Genomic DNA, 23,323 nt, shown 5'->3' with positions numbered 1-23,323 from the left:
TCAAAAAATCCCCCAATTTCCCTACTTTGTACCAGAATCTCAATAGGTTCCACAGTCAAAGACATCAAAGATTCTTTTCTTCCATGAAATAGGCTTGAAAAAATAAAAAAAGGAACAGTAGAGATATCCCTCTCCCATCTTTTCTTCATCTCTGCCAGTGATTTTCATGAAGCCGTGCTACTAATTAAATGGATGGTCCAGATGGGCATTCCCTGTTTTCTGGACAGCTTAACACAATAATGACCTGGTGCTAAAGCCCTTCCTGCTTCCTCCACAGCAGCTTCTCTGGTTGCACTGTGCCATCCATGGTGCAGGACCCAAAAGGCACAGGAACACTCAACCCAGCTCTTCTTAACATGGTGGCTTCACTCCACTCTCACAGCACACAGCACAGAGTGCCAGTATGAGCCAAGAAGTGGTAATGCTTGACTACAAGCATGGATTTCAAATGTTGACAGAAATCAGATTTATGGAAAATCAAAGAGGTTGAAGCCCATTATTACCCACTCATCCCAATAAAAGCATCTGCATCCACATAGGAAGCACAACCGAACAGTCATCTGAAATATAAGTACAGTAATTTCACGACTATAAGGCACACCTTTTTGACTAAATTTTTTCCCTGAACCCGGAAGTGCGTCTTATAGTCCGGTGCGCCTTATCTGAGGGACAAAGTTGCGAAATTTGCCAAACCGGAAGTGCAAGCCGCAATGGGGGGGCGGTGCCGCGGGAGCACCGTGTCGCAAGCGGGGGCGGGAGCGGGCGGCCACAGTCGGCAGGAGCCAAGAGGGGAGGGAGGCAGCCAACGCCAGTCCTGGCCTGGGCGGAACAAGGAGCTGGGTGGCGCCACCACGGGCGCTGGGGGAACGAGAAGCCGGGCGGCGCCGGCCCTGGCCCGGGCGAGGGGGAAACGAGAACCCGGGTGGCCCTGGTCCGGGCGCGGAGGGAACAAGAAGTGCGAGCCCGCAACAGCCCTGAGCAGAGCCCGCCCGGCGGCGGCATCGGAGCAGCCGCAGTGAAGCCCCTGCGGCCGCCAAAAGGCGACGCCGGCCGAACCGCTGCGGCCGCCATAAAGCGGCGGCGGCGAAGCCCAAGCGGCCGGTGGATCGCGGCATCGGGGAAGCCCCCGCGGTCGCCAAATCGCGGCGCCACCGGAGCCCCCGCGGCCGCCGAGAAGCGGCGCCGCCGGAGCCCCCGCGGCCGCCGAGAAGCGGTGGCGGCCGAGCCCCTGCGGTCGCCGAGAAGCGGCGGCGGGGAAGCCCCCGCGGCCGCCGAGAAGCGGCGGCGGGGAAGCCCCCGCGGCCGCCGAGAAGCGGCGGCGGGGAAGCCCCTTGCGGCCGCCGAATCGCGGTGCCGCCGGAGCCCCCGCGGCCGCCGAGAAGCGGCGCCGCCGGAGCCCCCGCGGCCACCGAGAAGCGGCGGCGGCCGAGCCCCCGCGGCCGCCGAGAAGCGGCGGCGGGGAAGCCCCTTGCGGCCGCCGAATCGCGGTGTCGCCGGAGCCCCCGCGGCCGCCGAGAAGCGGCACCGCCGGAGCCCCCGCGGCCGCCGAGAAGTGGCGACAGCCGAGCCCCCGCGGCCGCCGAGAAGCGGCGCCGCCGGAGCCCCCGCGGCCGCCGAATCGCGGCGGCGGCCGAGCCCCCGCGGCCACCAAATCGCGGCGGCGGCCGAGCCCCCGCGGCCGCCGAGAAGCGGCGACGGCCGAGCCCCCGCGGCCGCCGAATCGCGGTGCCGGCGGAGCCCCCGCGGCCGCCGAGAAGCGGCGCCGCCGGAGCCCCCGCGGCCGCCGAGAAGACAGACCCCATGGCGCCCACGCCACCGTGCCCCGAGAGGACGGGCGCTGGGGCGGCTGTGATGCCTTGCTGAACGGGGACAGGCGCCGGGGTGGTCGCGCAGCTGTGCCGAACCGGGACAGGCACCGAGACACCTGCACCGCCTTGCCGAGCAGGGACAGGCGGCCGGGCGGCTGCACCGCCGTGCTGAGCTGGGGACAGGCGCTGGGGCGGCCGCACTGCCGTGCCCGGAGAGGACAGACGCCATGGCGCCCACGCCACCGTGCCCCGAGAGGACGGGCTCCAGGGAGGCTGTGCCGCCGAGCCGAGCGGGGATGGGCACTGGGGCGGCTGTGATGCCTTGCTGAACGGGGACAGGCGCCGGGGTGGTCGCGCAGCTGTGCCGAACCGGGACAGGCACCGAGACACCTGCACCGCCTTGCCGAGCAGGGACAGGCGGCCAGGCGGCTGCACCGCCGTGCTGAGCAGGGGACAGGCGCTGGGGCGGCCGCACTGCCGTGCCTGGAGAGGACAGACGCCATGGTGCCCACGCCACCGTGCCCCGAGAGGACGGGCGCCAGGGAGGCTGTGCCGCCGAGCCAAGCGGGGACAGGCGCTGGGGCGGCTGCGCTGCCTTGCCAAGCGGGGACAGGCGCGTGGATGGCTCCGCGGAGCCTCGAGGGGGACCAGCACGGCAGGAGCGTCAAGCCGAACGAAGGAACGGCACGGCAGGAGCACTGAGCCGAGCGAGGGAACGGCACAGTGGCTCCGCAGAGCCGCGAGGGGAAACAGCATCGCGGCAGCACGGAGCCTTGAGGAAGAGGCGGCCCCGCAGCTGCGCCAAGCCACGCCTGCCGGCACCAGGGGCAGGCGGGAGTGCCAGGGCCCACTGCACGAGGAGGGCGCCTGGGGCTGCCTTTGAAAGCCTACACTCTGTGAAAAATGTTTCTAAATTGTGCTCCTTCCAGTAAACTCCACGATCTCGGGTTTCCGTTACTAATTCGTTACTTTGTTGCGCATGGCTCGTATCTTTGCGGCAAAAAAAAAGTGCACCTTATAGTCCGGTGCGCCTTATCTGATCTACAAAGTTGCAAATTTTGCCGACTCCCGGGGGGTGCGCCTTATGGTCGTGAAATTACTGTAGTTTTTCACTTTCCAATGCTCCCTGCAGAAGAAAAGCAAGTTATTCTTCAGTCCTGAAAGCTTTAATTGAGAAATTTCACAGATATTTGTATTTTTAATTTGTTTAGTGTTTGTTTTTAATCAAAAACTTTCAGTCAAAACTAAGTGGTAAGTTGATGGCAAGATAATTGTTTGAATATCACAACATTACTTTAGCTGGTAGTCAGCCTTCCAAAATTCCAGTTATTCAAAGAGAGAAAACTAGCTTGATAAATAAATACATTAGTAAGAAACAATCAATCACACAGAAATAAAACAGGCTAAGAGGAGGATGGTACTTTCAAGGGAGGCACGCAATCCACTGAAAGAAATCTGCTTTAATAACTACATTTGCCAGAAAGCATGGAACTAATTATGGTTCCAATATACATAATGCATTCAGAGACCTCAAGTAACGGACATTACTACCTGGTATTTCCAGCCCAGTTGGTGAAGTATACTGATTGTAAGCATAAATGTTCATATTACGAAACAGGCAGATGGTCTGCTTCACCAGAAACATTACAGTCTGACATTTGTTATCAATTTTACTGATTTAATACTAATGAGAGTAAATAGAGATGGATTTGCAAAAATCTGTCTCTTGGGAAGATGTATGGGCACCTTTAAAAATCTTTTACTTCATAATTATCATTCTATGATAACAAGAGGAATAATGATGCATTTTAATATACAGCACCACTCTGACATTTACATGGAGTACTCAGGCCAGGAAGCAAAACCTACAAGAGAATAAATTTCTTCAGAAAAAGAAGCAGAGATGGTGGTTCAGTAACTGCCACAGCAGCAAACAAATCAAAATTAAACTTGCTTTTTACGATATTATAAAATACCATTATATCCTCTACTGAGATTTTGTTCATAAGTGCAGCAATTTGAAGATATGCACAGCAAGGGTAAGTATAGCTTATTCTCCAAATGCTGAAGTGCTCTGCTCTTTCTCAGTGTGTGCTGCTGACTGCATGCTCACTGTGGGCAGGAGAGGGAAGGAAGAGCCACCAGGCCACCCCAGGACTATGAGGTACCAGGAGCCCTGAACACCAGGAGCCCAAGCTGGGTTAAGCAGCACAGCCTGCCCCATCACAGTCACTGGCTGTGTTACAGACAATGGCATAAATCAGAAATCCAAACTGATGAACATTAAACAAGGAGCATAAATTATCAGTGCTTTCTCAAGCCTAACACTTCTCCTTACACTTGTTCTTCATGCAATTGCTTCAGGCCTTAAGAACCATTAAGGTTGGCTATGTTTCTCCTAATAAAGCAGCATTTCTGTGAAATGACCACATTATCATCCTCTCAGATATTTGCTGTTATGACATGCCACTAGCATTCCTTGTCTAGCAAGACACACAAAGGCAGTGAAGCAGAGCTCTACAACAAACCAATACCACAGAAGCTCCCTGCTTGTTTTGTTTAATTCAGACACTTTCTTTCCTGTTCCATTTCTTCTGCAACACAGTAGTGTGATGAAACGTATATTTTCTCATTAATAACAGCATCAATTCCATGAAGATTTTCCAAGTTTATTCAAATGATTTTGAGTATAAGCACAATTTAAGACTGAGGTGTAATGACAGCATTATGTTACAATTCAATTGCTTCACTTCAATTTAGGTCAGACACCAGAATTTGAGAACTGATTTGGATAGACTAATAGTGAATACCTGGATTTCTTCTTTTATAGCCAGAACTGTCAATATGATTATTCACTCACTCACTATTTCATCGAAAGCCAATGCCGGTTTATTATCCCGGCTTAGAATACTAGGCGCTTTACTATGAAGCAAAACCTTATTTTTTCCTAATTATCCATGTACTATAACAAATAAATATACAGTAATTTCACAATTATAAGCCGCAACATTTTGACTAAAATTTTGGCCCAAACCCGGAAGTGCAGCTTATAATCAGGTGTGGCTTATATGGACAAAGAACGAAAAGTTGCTGTTTTAGTTTGGAGGACAGGTGTCTGCTGAGAAAGGCAGGAGCTTCTCTTTGAAATGGAGAATGTAAACCCCCTCCCTCCAAATTATTATAATTTTAAAATCAAGGGGTTTTCAGGCAAAGATATGGGAATTAGGAATAACAGTTCTTCACTAGGGAAATCAAAATAGAAATACAGTACTACAAAGAAACAAACTCCAAACCCTGACAAAGTCAGAGTACAACCTGACACCCTGTCAGGCAGGGTGTTGGTAGCAGTCCCATTCAATGGTGGCTGCATCCTCCTGCAGTGACAGATGTGGCTCAGTTGGAGCAGTGCTCCTGGAGAAGGTGCAGTTTCCCTCTGAAGGTCCAGTGGTGACGTGGAGAAATCCAGTTTTCCTCTGGAGTCCAGTGGAGAAAAGGGCTCCCTTAGTGTCCCAAAACCTCTGTTTTTATCTTGGTAAGAAATGCTGGGCTCTTCCCCCTGACTGGAGCATCTTCCAATGGAATGAAGTAATTTTATCAGTCCCACAGTGGGACTCAATGGGTTAGCAGAAAATGACTCGCTGCATGAAGGATGGGTTGTGAAAAGATAAAGAACAATGCCCCGCCTGGTTTCAATGGATGGCCCATTAGCAGAAGATCTTCCGCGGAGATAAGGATCACTGCCCCCACCCTCAACAGATGGTGATGGAATAGATACCTTTTATCACACTCTGTATTGTAACCCAAGGCAGTTGCCGACACCCAGACATGCGGCTTATAATCAGGTGCGGCTTAAAATTGTGAAATTACTGTATTCAATAAAGAGGTTTTAAAAATAAGCCTTTTAACCTAACCTTCCTACAAACTATTGATAAAAAATAGATTTAAGTATATTTTTCATTGCTTGGAAAGACCAATTTCAGCTAAATTTCTAAACCCTATATACAAGGGTCAGGCATTAAATATTACATTTTCCCAATTTTGTAATATTTTATAGCAAAGATATGGTCATTTCCAGTAACTTCTACAGTAAGATTAAAACCAAGATTCTATTCCTTGCACAGATTGCTGTATTAGCATACTGCAAAAAATATGTACTGCTAGCAGAGATAAAAATGCCTCTGGTATAAAGTCAAGAAAATTTAAAGTAAAGTCAGCTGTACATGCTGTAACACACTTTCTCTGAAGCTTCTACACTGGAACACAACACAAATTAACTGTCATGTTTAAGCAATTATCTTCTATCAAAACGATCAAAAAACTAATTTACACAAGAGATACAGTAGATGCATTTCCAATTTTCCCTCTAGCTTCCCCAAGACAGTGCAACTGATCTAAACAAATAGAGTCAATCATTTGTGAGAGTGTGTACGTGGGGAAAGAGTGTTTTTAAAAATTTTTATTTATTCTTAAGTGAAGGGAAGAAGTGTGATCTTGCCTGTAAGGGATAGACTAGAAATACAGAAGATAGGTCAGTCAATGTTTTATGTATGAGGATGTTATCCAGATCAATATCCTACTTTTCACTATCAGAAATTTTTCACACAGAAAACCGATAGTACAAATGGATACTACTTGATTTTCTGAACAAGCTTTTTACAGGGTAAAGAGGGAAATAAGTGGAGACAAAAAATTTTATATTCAGCATCCTGAAACAGGCCTCTTGTGACCTGCTACAATCCCCTCCAACAGTGACCTCAAGCAAGATGTCTGCTCCTATCTCACAAACAATAGCATCTAGAACATGAACCATATCAAGCCTTGGTTCCTAATCAAAACATACAAAAAACATACAAACAAAACAGTGCCATTTGGCAAGGGGAAGGGGGACTGGACACCACAGATGACACAGCGGGGAAACAAAAATAATTTTTTCCTCCATTCTTTCTACTCACTCGGGGATCTACAGCAGTAAAATCTTCTAATCACCTTTTTTTTTTTTTAAGTACAGGGTTGACTGTTATTTGTACAATTTTCACACTTTAAAGTGATTTGCTGTAATAAATTAATATTCCTACACTGCTTGATATATAGTCTATTTTCTGCATACAATATGCCAATTCCACTAAAATCTACTGCAAATAGCAGTGTCTAATTTTGAAAAGTGACTTTAAAAAGCACAATGTTCAAAAGAACAGAGTCTTTTTGTTACTAAAAATATGTCTTCTGGAGATATGAACTACTTTTCCTCTTGTATTGTTTTTCATTCTCCCTCAACTCCCCCATAAATACCACTCAAAGCCTTATGTTAGCATTGGTATTGAACATAGGGCTTTTTGACTAAGAAACAGAATACGAGTAATTCCTATTCCAAACCTCATAACATTAAGCCACTTGTAAATTATTTCTTTTAAATTTAATCAGGCACTTAAACACTGTAATATGCCAGGCAGTAAATATTTTCTTAATTGCTGAAGAGATACAACATTTTTGCTTCTTTTAATAAAGAAAAAAACAAAACTCCATCAATTCCAAGACCTCCCAAAATTGTTGTGGCTATCCTTTTGAAGCAGTGATTTACAAATCTGAAGAGCAATCATCCTAAATCAACTAGAACAGACTGATACAGCGATGCATGCAAGCAATGACGGAGCAGTGCACTATTTTAAACACCTTGAGTTTTGGTTTTGCTTAGAAGCTAAAGCACACTCATTGGCACAGAAGCAGTAAGAAAATAGGTTGCCTTGTCTAAAAACCAAAGTAAAACCAAAAAAAAAAATTTAAAGTATCAGATTTTACTTATATCACTTAGTAAACAGTTAAGAGGTGAAAATCACTACCACGAAACCCCTTTTGTTTCCCATACGGAGGCAAAATCTATTGCTAAATCATGAATGGTAGACAGTTTTTGTCAGAAAACCGGAATCTTTTTGTTCTGATTTGGAGATACACTTGAACAACTTTCCTTGGACACACACATAGCAGCAGCAAATCAGCAAATACAGGTACTTGAAGCAAATCTGGGAGTAAGCATGCACAGTAGACTATGCTTTGGGCAGACAACAGCACTTTCCTCCTCTCTAAGAACTTCCCTTGGTTCTTAAGGCTTTTTGAAGAAAGATGCACTCGGAACCATCTCATGATGGGTATGGAAAAAACAGGTAAAAGTTCATAGACTTCTTAGAAGCCTTCACACTTCAGTAACTAAATACACAGAAAATAAGTTATGACAGTCTGCAGTTAACTTTCACTACATTCCACAAATACAAAGGTTCAATTTTGAAATTTGATCAATACTTACACCATCTTACAAATCAGATTAATTGGTAAAAAAGCTGCAATGTATTCTTTGAGACAGTTCTGAGGAACAAATTAAGCATTTGTTACCAATGTGAATGAATCTCCTGTTTGCAAATACTGATGATGATTAATGGAAGTATTGTATTGTTAGAAGAGTCTGCAGACTACATGTATAAATAAGAATCAATGTTTCAAGCAGAAATCTGAGCAAAGACAACTGAAGACAAGTGTAAATTTTATATATTCTTTAATTAGGACCTACCCCTTACTTTACTATCTATAATCCCAGCAAAACTCTGGGATTTGCACATTAACAGGACTTGTAGGTCAACCACTGTCATCTTCTAAGCCAGAAAGGTGTAGATGTATTTCCACCGTAGGATTAAGATTAGTTTTCATTAAACTTTACACAAGGGCAGCAACCCCATGTTCTGCTACTTCTAGCCAGGTCTGTTCCCAGCCCCTTGTCCCATCCCAACATTTAGGGTGTCCCTGTCACCAAGGTTCACCTGAGTTAGACATTTACTTTCATCAAGTCAGTTTTAAGCCAGGTCCATTCCCCTGCCTGCATCTGCACTGATCCCCTCTAAGGCAGGCAGGTGGAGGCACCTGCCTACATGAAAGCATGAAACCTCACCCCACAACCTGGTTTCATCTGAATCCAGCAAGCATTGCACACTGAATCCACACCTGGAAACTGTTTCTGATGCAACAGTCACTTTTTGCTGAAGCACTCATCTTCTCCCAGTGTGAGCCCCATGAAAATTTACAGAGGGCAGACAAGCATTGCTCTTTCTTGTCTACTCCTGCTCCCCTCCTGTACTGGTGACCTCAAGCATTTACCAGCAACATTCAGTACATAAGTCAGGTGTTCATACAAAAATCAATTTGGAGCCTTAGCAGCTAGATTTCTACTGTTTATTTCTCATTCTCCTCTTTGCAACTAGACTTAGGTATGACTACCAAAGGCATTTCATTTTTACTAATACAAGCTGGAAAATGTCATATTATCATACCAGTCTGAAACTTGGATTTTGTGGAGAATGCAAAATAAAAATTCAGACAAGGTAGGGAAGCTGAACAAGACAGTAATTGTTGACACATATATACATACATAATTTCACGACTATAAGGTGCACCCTTTTGAATAAATTTTCCCCCGAACCCAGAAATTCGCCTTATAGTCCAGTGCGCATTATCTGATGGACAAAGTTCAGAAATTTGCCTACCAAGAAGTGAGAGCTGCGAGCCATGGGGGGAGCCGGTAGGGCCGCGGCTGCTGGGTGGGGGCGGGGCAGAGCAGCAGCGGGCACCCCCTGGCCCAGTGGAGGCGGAGCCGCCCCTCCAGAGGCACGCCCCGGCTCCATGGAGGCGGGACGGCCCCTACACAGGCATAGCCCAGCCCTGTGGAGGCGGGATGGCCCCTCCAGAGGCACCCCCCGGCCCCGGTGAGGCGGCACGGAGCGGCGGCGGGCATGCCCTGGCCCCACCGGATACAGGCAGGCCTGGGGGCCCGCAGCACCGCCCCTGCCGGGTACAGGCGGGCCCGGGGGCCAATGGCTGCCGGGTTGAGGTGGGGCCTCGGTCAGAAACCGCGTGGGGGGAGCTGGGGGCGGAGCCTCACTACAAAAAAAAAGTGCGCCCTATAGTCCAGTGCACCTTAAATGACCTACAAAGTTGCGAATTTTGCTTACTCTCCGGGGGTGTGCCTTATAGTAAGGTGCGCCTTATGGTCGTGAAATTATTGTATTTGCCACAAAAATCTGAATGCAGTGGTGAAAAGCAGAAGATGAAGGAAATAAGAAAAAAATTGATCAATTACTGCCCAGAAAAAGAGTGTACCTTGGGAATAGGGCCTATGACAACCTCACTAAACCACCAACTATCTGAATATATTTTTTCCCCTCACATTACACAAGATAAGACAATATCATAGGCTTCCTCCTTCTGAAAGGCAACTAGTAGTTTGGAATAATGAAATCTCTTTGAGAGGCAGTAGTTGTAAGGCAGATTTAGAGAGGCTTAGTGGATTTATCAACGATTGATAGAAAACTGAACAGAGTACTAATAATGTATTTTCAGGTCTTATGTATATAAAATCATAAAGGGAATTCAAGGGACAGTTCCAAACAGACTCAATATTTCTGTTACAAATAGGCATACACATTATGAAGTGTCCTCTGGCTGAAAGGCAAAAGTTTTGTTATCTGAAAATAGTATCTCAAGTTATGTTTTATCCTGACCAGTCACAGTAATTCTTGCAATGATTTCCGTTCCTCTTTTACCAGGGGAAAAAAATCCATGATCTTATTGGATTCTTTAAGCAGAAATGACATTCTGGCTCCATCTGAGTGTTTTAGCTTGATTTTTTTCAGAGAAAAAATGCTATTATGAGATAACTAAACACAAAATCATAAAATTTTGAACCATGCTGTCCAAGTCCTATCAAATTTTGCAAGATACTAGATGTCTCAGATATGAGTTTCACAGACGTTAGAAACCTTACAGAAAAAATAAGACTGAACAGTCACTCCTGAAGGAAGAGAAACCACAGTTTTGCCCCTTTTCCCTCAAAGAAAAATCAATCCACTACTAATCAAAATTCACATTCTATTTGTTGAAACCACAAGCATGATTCCTAATACACCCAAAAACCATTGAGAGAGACTAAAATGAATGGCACACTTGAGGAACATGGCAGGGAGCTAAGGCACCTGACAGTGGGAACTAAAATACATAGGGAATGAACCTAGAAAGAAGGTCAGGTTTTAGGTGTACTACTCATGAAACAGAGTATTCCCAAGTCATTGCACCTAAGAAAAAAACCCAAACAACACTTGAGGAGGAGATACATCTACAACATACACATAGATAATATGAGTAAGTCAATACCAATTAAAAAGAAGGGATGAAAACCACTGCAATTATTATTGTGACTGGATAGCTTTAGGTCTCTTGGTAGCATGCAATATAGCAGCGTAGATTTGTGCTGAGGTGCCTAAACAAAAGACAGAGCATATCTCTCTTCATCAAAATGTCCAAGTAATGTGATAAACATTGAAATAGAACAGTGGAGAAAACCTCCCACGATTTATTCTTCATAAAAATAGATACTTTTTGTATATGTAGACTATAAGCACACATGCATCCCTTTAAAGACCTGGTTTTCAAAGTCCATTTCATTTTTTCCCCATTCCTCCAAGAAGAAAATATAATTGAGAGAAGTCAAATAAAATAAAGAGAATAACTGATGCCCCCCAAAATCTAGAGCGGATACAAATTATTGTTGACTCATATTGTAAATTGCCTGTCCACTACAAGCTTTTAGAGTAATGCAACAAGGAAAAAAAATGTTTTTCAATCACTGCCATCCATCAACTTGGTAAACAAGTAAAATGTATACTCTGCCATCTGCTAGCCATTAGTCTGTGTAATCACAAAATATCATGTAATGTAATCATAAAAAACCACTATTATTACCTACTCTTTCAATTTATAAGCAAATATTTCTATCTGTCAAATGATTTTGTGCTAGCATGAGGCTCGAACCTTCTGTGCTGCTTACCATCAATCTAGTCATCAATCTAAGATGTCTGTCTCTTGTTCAGTCCTCCTGTGTTTGGGAAAGGCTCAGCATGGCAGTGCTGCACTTGATCCCAGAAGAAATCACATGAAGAGAAGGGTCAGTAAATGATCCAGTTGCCAAGGACCTGAACAGTTTAACAGCAATGGCAATGGGAGTAGTCTTGCTCTTGGTCAGACTGGCTTAGATGCTGCCAAGAAAGAACAGAATTCTCAGTTCTATGATCATTTTTTCTGCACCATATTCTATTTACCCCTGATACCTATCTTTAAACATATTTGCATGACTAAGAATGCTAGAAAAGTTAACGTTTTCTTAAATTAACTCTTTTAAAGGTATACTAGAAATAGATGTTCTAAAATGCTGAAGTCAGAGGAATAGTGCTTTTTTCCCCACAGATTTCCAGCCAAAACTATTCATTACAATGTAAACACATTAGTTAGAAACTGTGCAGGAAAACTACAAAATTACACTGAAAATTTTTCCAGTGATATGTACTACTAAAATATGTTTAAACAATGGAACTTGATCTTGTTCCCAGAAATTTCTCAATAAACAGAAAAGTCTTCACATAAAAGGACATTCACTATTTTTACTAGGTCACAGAACTTGCCAGAGTTATTACACCATCAGACCAATAGCAACAAGAAGTCCAGTTGGTTAGAGCTAAGATGCTTATTCCTTATTAACTACTTCTAATGTATGGCAGAAAACCAAATATTTTATGGCAGGGAAGACTGTACTTAAGCATATTCTTTTTCCCACCAGCTAAATGTCAAAACCAAAGGTAATAGTGTAAGTGACACAGAAGCCATTATTTCTGCTGTACATGACTCCCATTTGTTCCTGAAGGTGATCCTCTGCCAACTTGAGGGCTAAAATCTGCTCCTGCAGTGACAGAATGAAGTGGAACAGCACACCAGGGGAATACCTGGGGTGTTGCTGGCCACCAGGTGTCACAAATTAAAATGGCAACTTTTTAAAGCTAGATCTACTGGGCTAAGATTGACTTTGAAACTCTGAATGGATAGATCTCTCAAAGCTACAGAAATATATTTTCTTTCTTCAGATCAGCTGTTTCAGGGCTATTTTCCATATAACCTGTCAGAAACCTTGATTTTCTTTCATGCCTTGGTCAGTAAAATTCTGTCATATTCCACAAACACTATCAGTATACTTTAAAGTTATGGTCCCAGATCCCAAATCAATTAACAGTGTAATAACACAGCCACAGGAGAGAGATTATGTTTTTAAAACACAAGTACAAAGTCTGTACTACTGGAAAGAGCAATCTTCTTTGCATCTTGGGGTAAATACCTGCAGCAATCAGGATTTTCTTTAAGGCAATAGCCACTCAGTCTGGCATATGGTGCTACCAATCCAGTTTTGGAGTCCCTTAAGTAACAAAGGTCATCCAAACTACTGAAATAAGGGGCAGACTCAATCAGATCTCTCAAACACATCCGTCTCCCGAATATAAACTTGTCATCCTTTTCCAGGTGTTTGTTAAACATGTCTGTAGTTTGTATGGCAGACTCTCCTGCAATGGAGAGCAATTAAGAGTTCAAAACCCTGAAGGAAGACTCCAGTAAATGATTGCACAATATTTTTCCATTAGACACAGGCACAAAGAGAGAAATAAGTTGGGGGGGCTGGGGCAAGAAGCGGGGAAATGAAAAAACAAAAATGAAACAAAAAACCCAACACCCCAACAACACACCAAGCTTTCTGGACTATGCCAATTCAAATTCCCTCTGCAAAATTTTAAAACAGGCCCCCTAAACACTACAGCCACATGCCTCTGTCACCCTTATAATACATAAGGAAAAGGGAATGTCCAAGAGAAGAACATACAGAGGATATATTTAACCAGAGAAGTTGACTTACATTGACCATATGATATACAGTAAAGTCATAAAACAGTTTGTTGTCACCAATTCTATACTTTTAAAAAAATATATATTTTGTAATTCTTCACAATACCTCTTGTTTAGTCTATCTAGGTATTTGCTTTCAGAATTCAAAACTTCTGATCACTTCAGAAATTTTAAGACCAACTCCACAGAACCACACCCAAAGGCTGTTTGTAGCCTTTGCTGGTGGTTGTAAAAAGAATGCAGAAAAATTTCCCTTGCTGCATTGATGCAGGGGGTAATTTACCTCTGTCAATGACTGACACAGTAAGCTGCCAGCACTGCAACTAAAAATGTTTACTAGGCTAACAAGTAGTGATTCTCTGAATAGTGGCAGCAGAGAGGAGCACTGCTATATCGTCTAATGGTACAAACTTGACCTCAACAAAAACAACTGCTACACGGCCAAACTACCCAGAGTGAGCTTAGGCGAGTGCAAGACAACCCTGTCCAGCACCAGGTCAGAATGGTATGGACAGAATGGCATGGATAAGAGACATGCATGCCAACATAAAACTGTTTCTCGGAAGTAAAAAATAAACAAATCCAGAGGAGTGAATTTTTGCTATTGACCCAGAATTATATTTTGATCTTGAACTGGTGTACTGGATACTGCGGTGATTGATTTATTGCATTGTTAAGCCATAACCTATTTTTGAAGACAAGTAAGCAGAGGTACTTGACTGAAGAGATGGAAGGTAGGATGTGATGTGCAGAGCTCAGCCACCTCGCAGAGCTGGAGTGTGGAGAAGTCACAGTGGCAAACTAGAGGACGAGCTGTCAATGCCATGGCTGAAGACCAGGTGGCAAGGAGATGGGGTGAAGTAAATGTAGAACTAGAACTCCGCTTTCTCCCTCCCACATTGCCAAATGAATTTCCACTAAATTTATTACTTTTTACACATAAAAAGAAAATATAACTTAATTGCCATTTGAGAATGTGTATCTGCAATAAATATCAAAGCACATTTTTCTAAAAAAGAAAAGGTAGTATAACCAGAAAATAAATTACAGCTATTAATTCCTCAGCCGAATTTTTTACTCTATCTGTTATATGCAATTCTATTATGGCTACGAGTTCATGACAAGCAGATATTGCTAAAGCAGCCCTCTACTTTTGAGTGACAAAGCTCCCACTTGACATGTCAGTTGGGAGGGATATTAATAATCCAAGTAGAGTTGAATTTCTTACATTGCAGTCAGTATTTTAACCGTCCGTAACAAATGGCCAAACAAGATTTTAACCCTATAACAGACAACTGCAGCATTTCAACAACTGATAACAAATGACTCTGAACACAACAGTAAAGTACTTTCCCTAGCTTTAGATGACCAAGTAAGGAAGATGAATATTAAAGAGCAAATCAGCACACCTACTCCTATTTTCAGGAAACATAATTATAAAGCCAAAATTATGCATAAATTGAGGATTTACTTGCATATCCTTTAAGACACAAATAATACTATATTATCAGGAAAAAGTATTTATATTCAGCATTTCAGATTCAATTAAGTATTTAGTATAAGTTTAGGTAATAGTGCACTTACTATGACTGTCTAAAGGAAAAATTTTTCATACAGCTAAACCTTCAAATGATCAAATGGTTTTGTTAACAACCCATACTCCACCTTTCTCAGCCTGGACTCACATAGTTGGTTGGAGTCCTTCATGCACTAGATTTCCCTTTAACACTATGTATGAGCAGATAGATACTTGTGTTCTTGACAAAAAAAAAATAAGAATCAATAGAAGATTAGCAGCAGGATTGTTACAAACACATAGGGTCCTGCAGATATCACAAGGGTGTTTCCAGGGATTCTCAAAAGTCCAAATGACCAATTCCTACTTAATAGAAATAGGGTCTTAACCCTTGTCTCTTGACAAGAGATTATTATTGAAACTCAGAACAGGGGCTGTGCCCCTGTTTTCTAAGGCAAGTCCATGCTTGGCAATTCAGTTCAAGCACTTTGAGTTCAAGTAGCCTTTAACAGGATCAGAGACCAACACAAAAATGTAGCGGGTTGTTCGCTTTGTCCCTTGCAATGGTGAGCCAGTGACCTACCAAGTTAACCTTAGGTGAACAAAAGTGCTGTAATATTTCACTACATCACAATCCATTCCAACTTCTAGGTATATATTACAGAGAAAACTTAATTTCTACTTCTAGTATGGAACAGGTAACTAACAGATCTTAAAAAATAAAGTCTTAGAAAAAATACACTGCAAAATTTTCTCTAAAAATACATAAAATTAGTAACAGTAACGTTAGAATATTTCTTACAATTTTTTTTTTAAAGTTTCTCAGTCAAGTGGTCAAAACTTATGGAGCACAGTACATGGATGGGTTTTTCTGAGATGTGTTTGGAATGACTGGTGTAATTCACCATTTGCAAGTTCTCCTAAGTCAGGGAAGTGTACTAAACACACTGGTTTTGCTTTAGAAATATGTTCCCAAAGTAGGTACCCAAAGGTGTATTTTGGAAGAGACATACCAGACAGACTAAACAAACACCTCCTCCCTCAACACTTTCATCATAATTCACACAGACAGCACCTTAGACTTTCGAAGACATTTGCTAGGAGGTATCAAGTAAACTAACTTCTTGTTCCTGAAAATACCATTTGCAGCAGTGACAGCTTTAGTTCTTTACACTTCATTAGCACTGCAGTCAAGCCCCTTTCTTCAAAAGATAGTAGTGTTCATACAGAAAGAAAAATAATTTTCAGAGACACGAAAAGTGATAAAACCTTTTGGATCACTTTATCTTCAATTACCTAAGTACAGTAATTTCACGAATACAAGCCGCACCAATTTGACCAAAATTTTGGTGGAAACCCGGACGTGCGGCCAATATTCCGGGGCGGCTAATACATTAACAAAATTCTAAAAGTTGCCAACACGGAAGTGAGAGCCCGCGGCAGCCCCAAGCCAAGCTGGAGCCCGGCCGGCCCCGGCAGAGGTGGGAAAGCCTGGCAGAGGCGGGGCCAGCAGTGCGGGGGGTGGGCGGCAGAGCCTGAGCCAGCAGGGCGGGGCAGGGGGGCGGCAGAGCCCGGGCCAGCAGGGCGGGGGAGCCCGGGAGAACTGGGGCTAGCAGTGCAGGGGAGCATGGCAGAAGCAGGAAGGCCGGCGGGTGGGGCTGCCTGGCAGCGGGGGAAGCCCAGCAGAATCGGGGCCAGCAGCGTGGGGGAGCCCGGCGGTGCGGGGGCCTGCAGTGCTGGCCAGGGCGAGGAAACACGGCGGCGGTGCAGACGGGAGGGGGCGGCTGGCGAGCCTGGTGGCGGCGGCGGCAGCCCTGCCGGCTGGGCGAGCGAAAGCGGCGCTCGCGAAAGCGGCGCGGGGCGAGCGCGGCGCGGGGCGAGCGAGGCGCGGGGCAAGCGAAAGCGGCGCGAGCGAAAGCGGCGCGAGCGAAAGCGGCGCGAGCGAACGCGGCGCGGGGCGAGCGAGGCGCGGCGCAGGGCGAGCGAAAGCGGCGCTCGCGAACGCGGCGCGGGGCGAACGCGGCGCGGGGTGAGCGGCGAGCCCGGCGGCGGTGGCAGCCCGCCGGCCGGGCGAGCGAACGCGGCGCGGGGCGGCTGGCGAGCCCGGCGGCAGCGGCGGCAGCCCTGCCAGCCGGGCGAGCGAACGCGGCAGCGGGGCGGTGCTGATGGGAGAGGGGGGCCAGCGAGCCCGGCGGCGGCGGCAGCACCACCCGGCCAGCCCCGCCGAGCCGTGGCGCTGAGCTGGGCCACCCGGCCGCGTCGGCAACCATGAGCGGGCCGAGCCTGCCTGGCCCCGCCCCGAGCCAGTAAAGCCCGCTATGCCGCGATCCTGTTACTAATTGGCCAATTTGTGAAAGCTGCGCACGGATTCTCGCGACGAACGAAAGTGCGGCTAATATTCGGGGTGCGGCTTATCTATTGACAAAGACAGCAACATTGTCGAGGCACTGGGGGTGCGTCTTATAATCCGTGCGGCTTGTATTCGTGAAACTACTGTAATTTTAGAAGCTCCTGGTTAGTTAGAAGGTTACAGTAATTTCACGACTATAAGTTGCATCCTTTTGACTAAAATTTTCCCCCGAACCCGGAAGTGCACCTTATAGTCTGGTGCGCCTTATATGATGTACAAAGTTGCAACATTTGCCACCCCGGAAGTGAGAGCTGTGAGCCGTGGGGGGAACTGGAAGTGCCGCGGCAGCCGGGTGGAGGCGGGCCCAGGGGCCCATGGGCTGCCAGGTGGGAGTGGGCCCGGGGGCTCACGGCACCGCCCCTCCCGGGTCCAGGTGGGCCCAGGGGCCCATGGCTGCCAGGTTGAGGCAGGGCCTCAGCCTGCAACCGCACAGGGGGAGCCGGGGGCGGAGCCTCGCTGCAAAAAAAAATTGCGCCTTATAGTCCAGTGCACCTTATATGATCTATAAAGTTGCGAATTTTGCCGACTCCCGGGGGGTGCGCCTTATAGTCCGGTCCGCCTTATAGTTGTGAAATTACTGTACATGAGAAAAACCTTACACCTTCCTACCTTTATTTTCCCTTCAAGAACACACATAACAGCAATTTCATGTTTTAACTAGGTTATCAACTACTTTCAGACTCAATATTCTATGGAGTATATATTCTCTTGGGGAGAATACAATTCTCAAGCTATGCAGCTTGATGCACATATTGTAACAACTGTTTGAGGGTTTTTTTTCTGAAAACAGCTGAAAATAATGGCCCTTTACAGAGATAAGTGCAAAACACAGGTAGATGCAAGAATTAAACACCTTATGAGGTACAAAACATTCCCTTGCAGCTCCAACATATCAAAACAAATGCCAACAAGTAAAATCCTAACACTGATTTAAAAGCAATTCAGTATTTTTAGAGGGCATCATTTAAAAGCTCTAGATCAAAAACAAACAGGCTTGGTATGTTCAATTAATCTGCATTTCACCCAGACATAAAAAATGAGACACCCAAGTCAGCATCCCCGTAGCTTCCGTAATAAGGCTGGTTAAGGGCTGGAATTGCCTGCCAAGAAAGGCTGTGAAATCTTCATCCTTGGGGATTTTCTGAGTTTGACTTAACAACACCCTCAACCACCTGACTCCACTTTGAAGGAAGCCCTGCTTTGAGCAAGGGGCTGAACTAGATGACCTGAAGAATACCCCTACAACAGTAATTATTCCCCAATTTACCACACCACACGCTGGAGAACCCTTTAATGAGACACTAACAAGAGCTGATAGAACTACAAAATATACATTCATGACCTGAATTATCAGTTTCCCAAACGAGACAAAAAAAGAGGGGGAAAAAAAAAAAGTAATAAAAGTATATACTACCCTCAAAAGATGATTACTGGACAAAAGTCAGAAGGAATATCTTTCAGTGAACTAATAGAGATGCACTATTCTGACAGTGTTAACAAAAAAGGACAGCGGGTCCCAGGAGCTTACGGCTCTGAAGAGACTTTGGCACAGTCCCTCTCCTTGTCCACATTGGCAAACATCCCCATTTTCTTCCCTTAAATTGCAGTAGAGATGATTAAGCCTCCCAATAGTCTGACCTCATGAAATCCTGGTCACTGTGTGTGCAGTGCTTCACAGGGCTCTAAAACTTGAAAGCTTTCTAGATTAATCAGTCATACCATGAAGAAAATGAGTGAAAAGGATAGCACCAAAACACAGTAATTCCAGATTTGGGTTTTTACTTCAGATAATGTTAAAATAAACATATGCACATGCAAACAAAATAGTAAAGGCACTCATTTCCCTGCCTCAGTTTCCACAATAGGAAGAAAAAACTGCTCAAGCCAAAGCTATTTTGCATCCCCAAGCTTCTCTTAACATAGCTTTTTCTTGTCCTAAGGGAATTTCTCAGCTCCCTTGAGACCATGTTGAATGTATTTTTCCTTTCTCCAGGTATTTCCCAGTGCTTTGGGAAATACTATTCCCATTAGAATTCTTAGTTCACTTTGTATGACAACCTGTAGATCAGACTCACAAATGTCTTCTAAACCTCTTAAAAAGACAATGAACTGCTTCTGAGTTCAAATGTGAAAAATCAGTCTAGCCAGCCGCTATATTCCTTGGTAAAAGATGTTCCTTTTAACAATAATCTTTAAAGAGGCAAACATTACCATCAGTATTAGGTCTATGGCAGGTAAAAGTTTTGCACCCCACCACTTTTGGGTTTTATTTCCTGTTGTGTGTCCAGCCCAACATTTGTACATTTTCCACAGTCTGCCATCAAACAGCATCAATATGGAGAAAACACGAGATTGCCTGACACAACACAGCATCCTTTCAGCCACACACTGATGAGACTTACAAGTATCACAGAGTCTAATGAAGTTTTTGAAACTTTGTAACAATTTAAATCAAAGTCGCTACTTCTTCTGTCCACCCCCTTTGCCATGTCCACAGAATTCCTCCTCTACACTGACATTTTAATGATTGCAAGGTGTACAGTTTCAGAAAGAATAACACTAATGAAGGAAATAAGAGCAGCTTAAGGTTAATATTTGCTTGCACAGCTTTCTGAACCAGCCTTGATTTGTTTTATATAAGCATGTGCAAGGACAAAATAAAACAGTGCGCTCCTACCTTACTTTTGCTTAAGCAACAGCAGAACATCAACTTCAAAAATGTGAGTTATTGTTCAAAAACCCAAATACACCTTTTCTTTTCTTTTTTTTTTTTATTTAAAGTAGAAGTACTCAGCACATCAGCATCCCCTCCCTGAAACACAAAATCATTGAATATACTGTGCCTCCCTGATTTTAAGTTTTTCTCTAAATATTTATTGACTTCCTAAACAACAATTTCTTGGCTGAATTTCAAAGGCAGCTGTTTTTTTCAAGTTGAATTGGAATTTTTTAACCCCTTTGTTTACACTTGTAATTGGAGGTCAGGAAAAAAAAAGCCCCAACGAATTTATTTTATCTATTACAGAGCCAATCAGAACGAATGTCTACAGTCTATGACACAAGAGTAGTTTTTCCTGAAATCTCTAATTCTACTGCAGCTTATTTTTTTTATCTTTTCAAACAGATTTTTAAATAGGAAACTTTAAAAGGTTAATGTCAATCCCATTATTTCAAATAGTCTTTACACAACTTAAGAATATTGCCTTTCATTGTAGCTCTGGAATCCAATTAGACTCCAAATCAGAGTATCCAAATTACAAAAACACCATAAAACCTACTGTGCTGCTGCTAACAGCAAGCTAGATGATCACGTTTGTTATGCATTTTAGGAAAAGTTAATTCTCATCTAGTTTATATTGTACTATAGTATGATTCCACCTCCCCTGCCCACAACGTAGCTTGCACAGATATTCTCCTTTACAACGGCACAACTGTGAAGTCCCAATTAGACTGAATAAATCTGCATGTGATATTTTAGTCCATTCATAATATTGAAATAATACTTTGAAGTACTGTGCAGCACCATATGGTATTTTACCCAGTTTCATCATTTGTACAAAATAGCTTGCAGTGATTTGTTACATAATATTCTGAAATACTTTGCAGCTGAAGTCTGCAGAAATAGAAGATTCCTCTTTTTTTCCATTACTTATCAGGATCTCAGGGATGCTTTAAAAACCTTAGTAGAAGATGCACTTCTAAGAGGTTCCTGACAAATTAGCTTCTATCCAAGAGAGAAACAGATGGAAAACAAACAGTTAAAAACGAAGGTGTACAAAATTAATTTTACTGTTTCTCTTTAGATACCTATAGCTCCTAAAATAATAGAAATCTTGAAATTAAGGAGATGGTTATCACCTAGAGACATTAACATGCTTGGGACTGTATGCAAACCTACTGTCATTAAAAGCAATGTCTGTTATGTCTCCCACCACCGCCACCACTTTCTTCATTAAGAAGAGCAGACAACGACTTGTGTTTGCCTTAGCATTCAATGCACATTGGATGCATGTATTCAACTGCCTGGATTTTTTTTAAAAAAAGATGAGCCTAACAGAAGCTCAATGTGATATATCAATAACAATAGATTCATTAACATTCTTCATTTTAAAAGTACTTTTTATGCACTCACACAACAAAGGGAATTGTTTCTGCTCCAGCCCATTTGCTCATCCTTTCTATGGTTGCCTTTGCAAACAGAAGTCTGAAATTCCTTTCAGGAGTGCTCTGGAGTGGAAAGTTCTGTACTGCTACCACCAGGCATCCCTGCATACTGCTGCATGCCACCTCCAAAACGCTGTGCACCTTTTTCCTTAAATACAAACTGAAAGTGCTGGGCACCATGGAAGAAAACGCCTGGAAATAAAGCCTAAACACACCTTTTTTAGACTTCAGTTATTCTTTTCATCTGTCTCCACTCTCAGGCTTTACAGACAGTGTGATTTGCAAGCTGTGAGGATGTTGTGGTTTGTTTAGCAGACAGATCTGGGCTGGGCAAGTTGGTGGATGCAGGTAAAGCAGTACCACTGCCTGACCTCTACACCTCTCCCCTGTGCTTGACGACAATTATTCACAGTGGCAATGCAAGCAGATGCACCAAAGCAAAGCTACCACAGTTCCCAGCCCAACACATTCACTCACAGTGTTAGAAACTTCCCAAAGTATCACTGAATGAAAATCATTCCTTAACGGCAAGGCAGTCAGTCAGACCATCTGCTACTGCTATAATTATTAAATCATTCTGTAACCATAGATAATAATTTTGGATACTTTTAATAATATTTCAAACAAAACACAGAGATGAAAATAAGTGAATACTGGTGAATTTACATGGTTAGAACATAGTTTACAGAGAAGCCATCTAAGCATTGCCTATGCAAATGGCAGATAGCAGAGCCTTATAAACAAACTGGCAAGGATGATGGGACAATGCAATTTAAAGACAACCTAGCGCCATAGAATATTAGCTGTAAATGCATATAAGTTAAAAAAAAAAAAAAAGTTTATCAGCCTTACCAAAGAAATCTGAGATAGAGCAGGAAGGAGAAAGTATTGTTTCAGGTATTTTTACAATTTTGCTCAAACTGTCTATCAGTCCATAAATTAAGCCAAAACACAAATACCCTGTTTACTTACAGATACATTTTGATGTGCTTATTCTAATAGCAACCTACTGTGTACATGTCAATGGATGCTAGTGTGGTTACAATTTCCAGCGCTGTGAGTCCTTTGTGCTGACCAACCAAGCAATGAATTTTATTACTATAGTGATAAAGCTCATATAGGAATCATACAAAAGATGAATGACCTCATTTTTCCTCAAAGGGGAGTGCCACTGTTACAAGAATGGTGGCTGGCAAAATAATTATGCCATCAAAAGACTTAACTGATTCTGATGGAACTCAAGATCTGTCAGCAATGCTGCTCATTAATGTTACTGAAAATGCTTATGATCCTGGAAAAAATGGCATTAGAAGACTATGGCACTTTTTCAGATAGGTAGTATTCCAGAGAAAGTTGGGTGAAGTTAGAAAAAGAAATAGTGAGAGAGACAATTCACCTGTTCCAAAGTGAAATTTGAAATTTATGTAAAAGGATACATTCGTATAAAAATTGTTAAATCTCTAAAATCCTGCATCTGGGGAGGTATCCAGCACTCTAAACAGGAGCAATACTTGTTTTAAATGGAACGCACATTTAAGCCTTGAAATTTAACAGTTAAAACCTGCAAAAAATACCATGCATTAGTTCTTTTATGATAGAATTCATTATAATGGCAAATTCTACTATGCACAATGGTTTTGTGTACTTGGAATAGTATTTCCAAGGAAT

General features: G+C 43.7%; 1 protein-coding gene across 13 annotated transcripts in view; it reads right to left on the bottom strand.

The window, feature by feature from the left end:
• The window catches only part of TENM3 (teneurin transmembrane protein 3), a 1,396,736-nt gene that overhangs the window by 351,541 nt on the left and 1,021,872 nt on the right, over positions 1–23,323 (bottom strand). For 12 of the 13 annotated variants that reach the window (XM_033060171.1, XM_033060177.1, XM_033060178.1 and 9 more), the window contains one exon: positions 11,671–11,878. The exons of the other annotated variant lie outside the window; for it this stretch is intronic. The gene's annotated coding sequence lies outside the window, so the exon portion shown is untranslated. The remainder of the gene's footprint in view (positions 1–11,670; positions 11,879–23,323) is intronic. 13 annotated transcript variants of the gene reach the window in all.

This window comes from Catharus ustulatus, chromosome 5 (genome assembly GCF_009819885.2).
Source record: "Catharus ustulatus isolate bCatUst1 chromosome 5, bCatUst1.pri.v2, whole genome shotgun sequence".
Lineage (NCBI taxonomy): Eukaryota > Metazoa > Chordata > Aves > Passeriformes > Turdidae > Catharus > Catharus ustulatus.
This window is presented reverse-complemented; position numbering and strand designations above follow the sequence as displayed.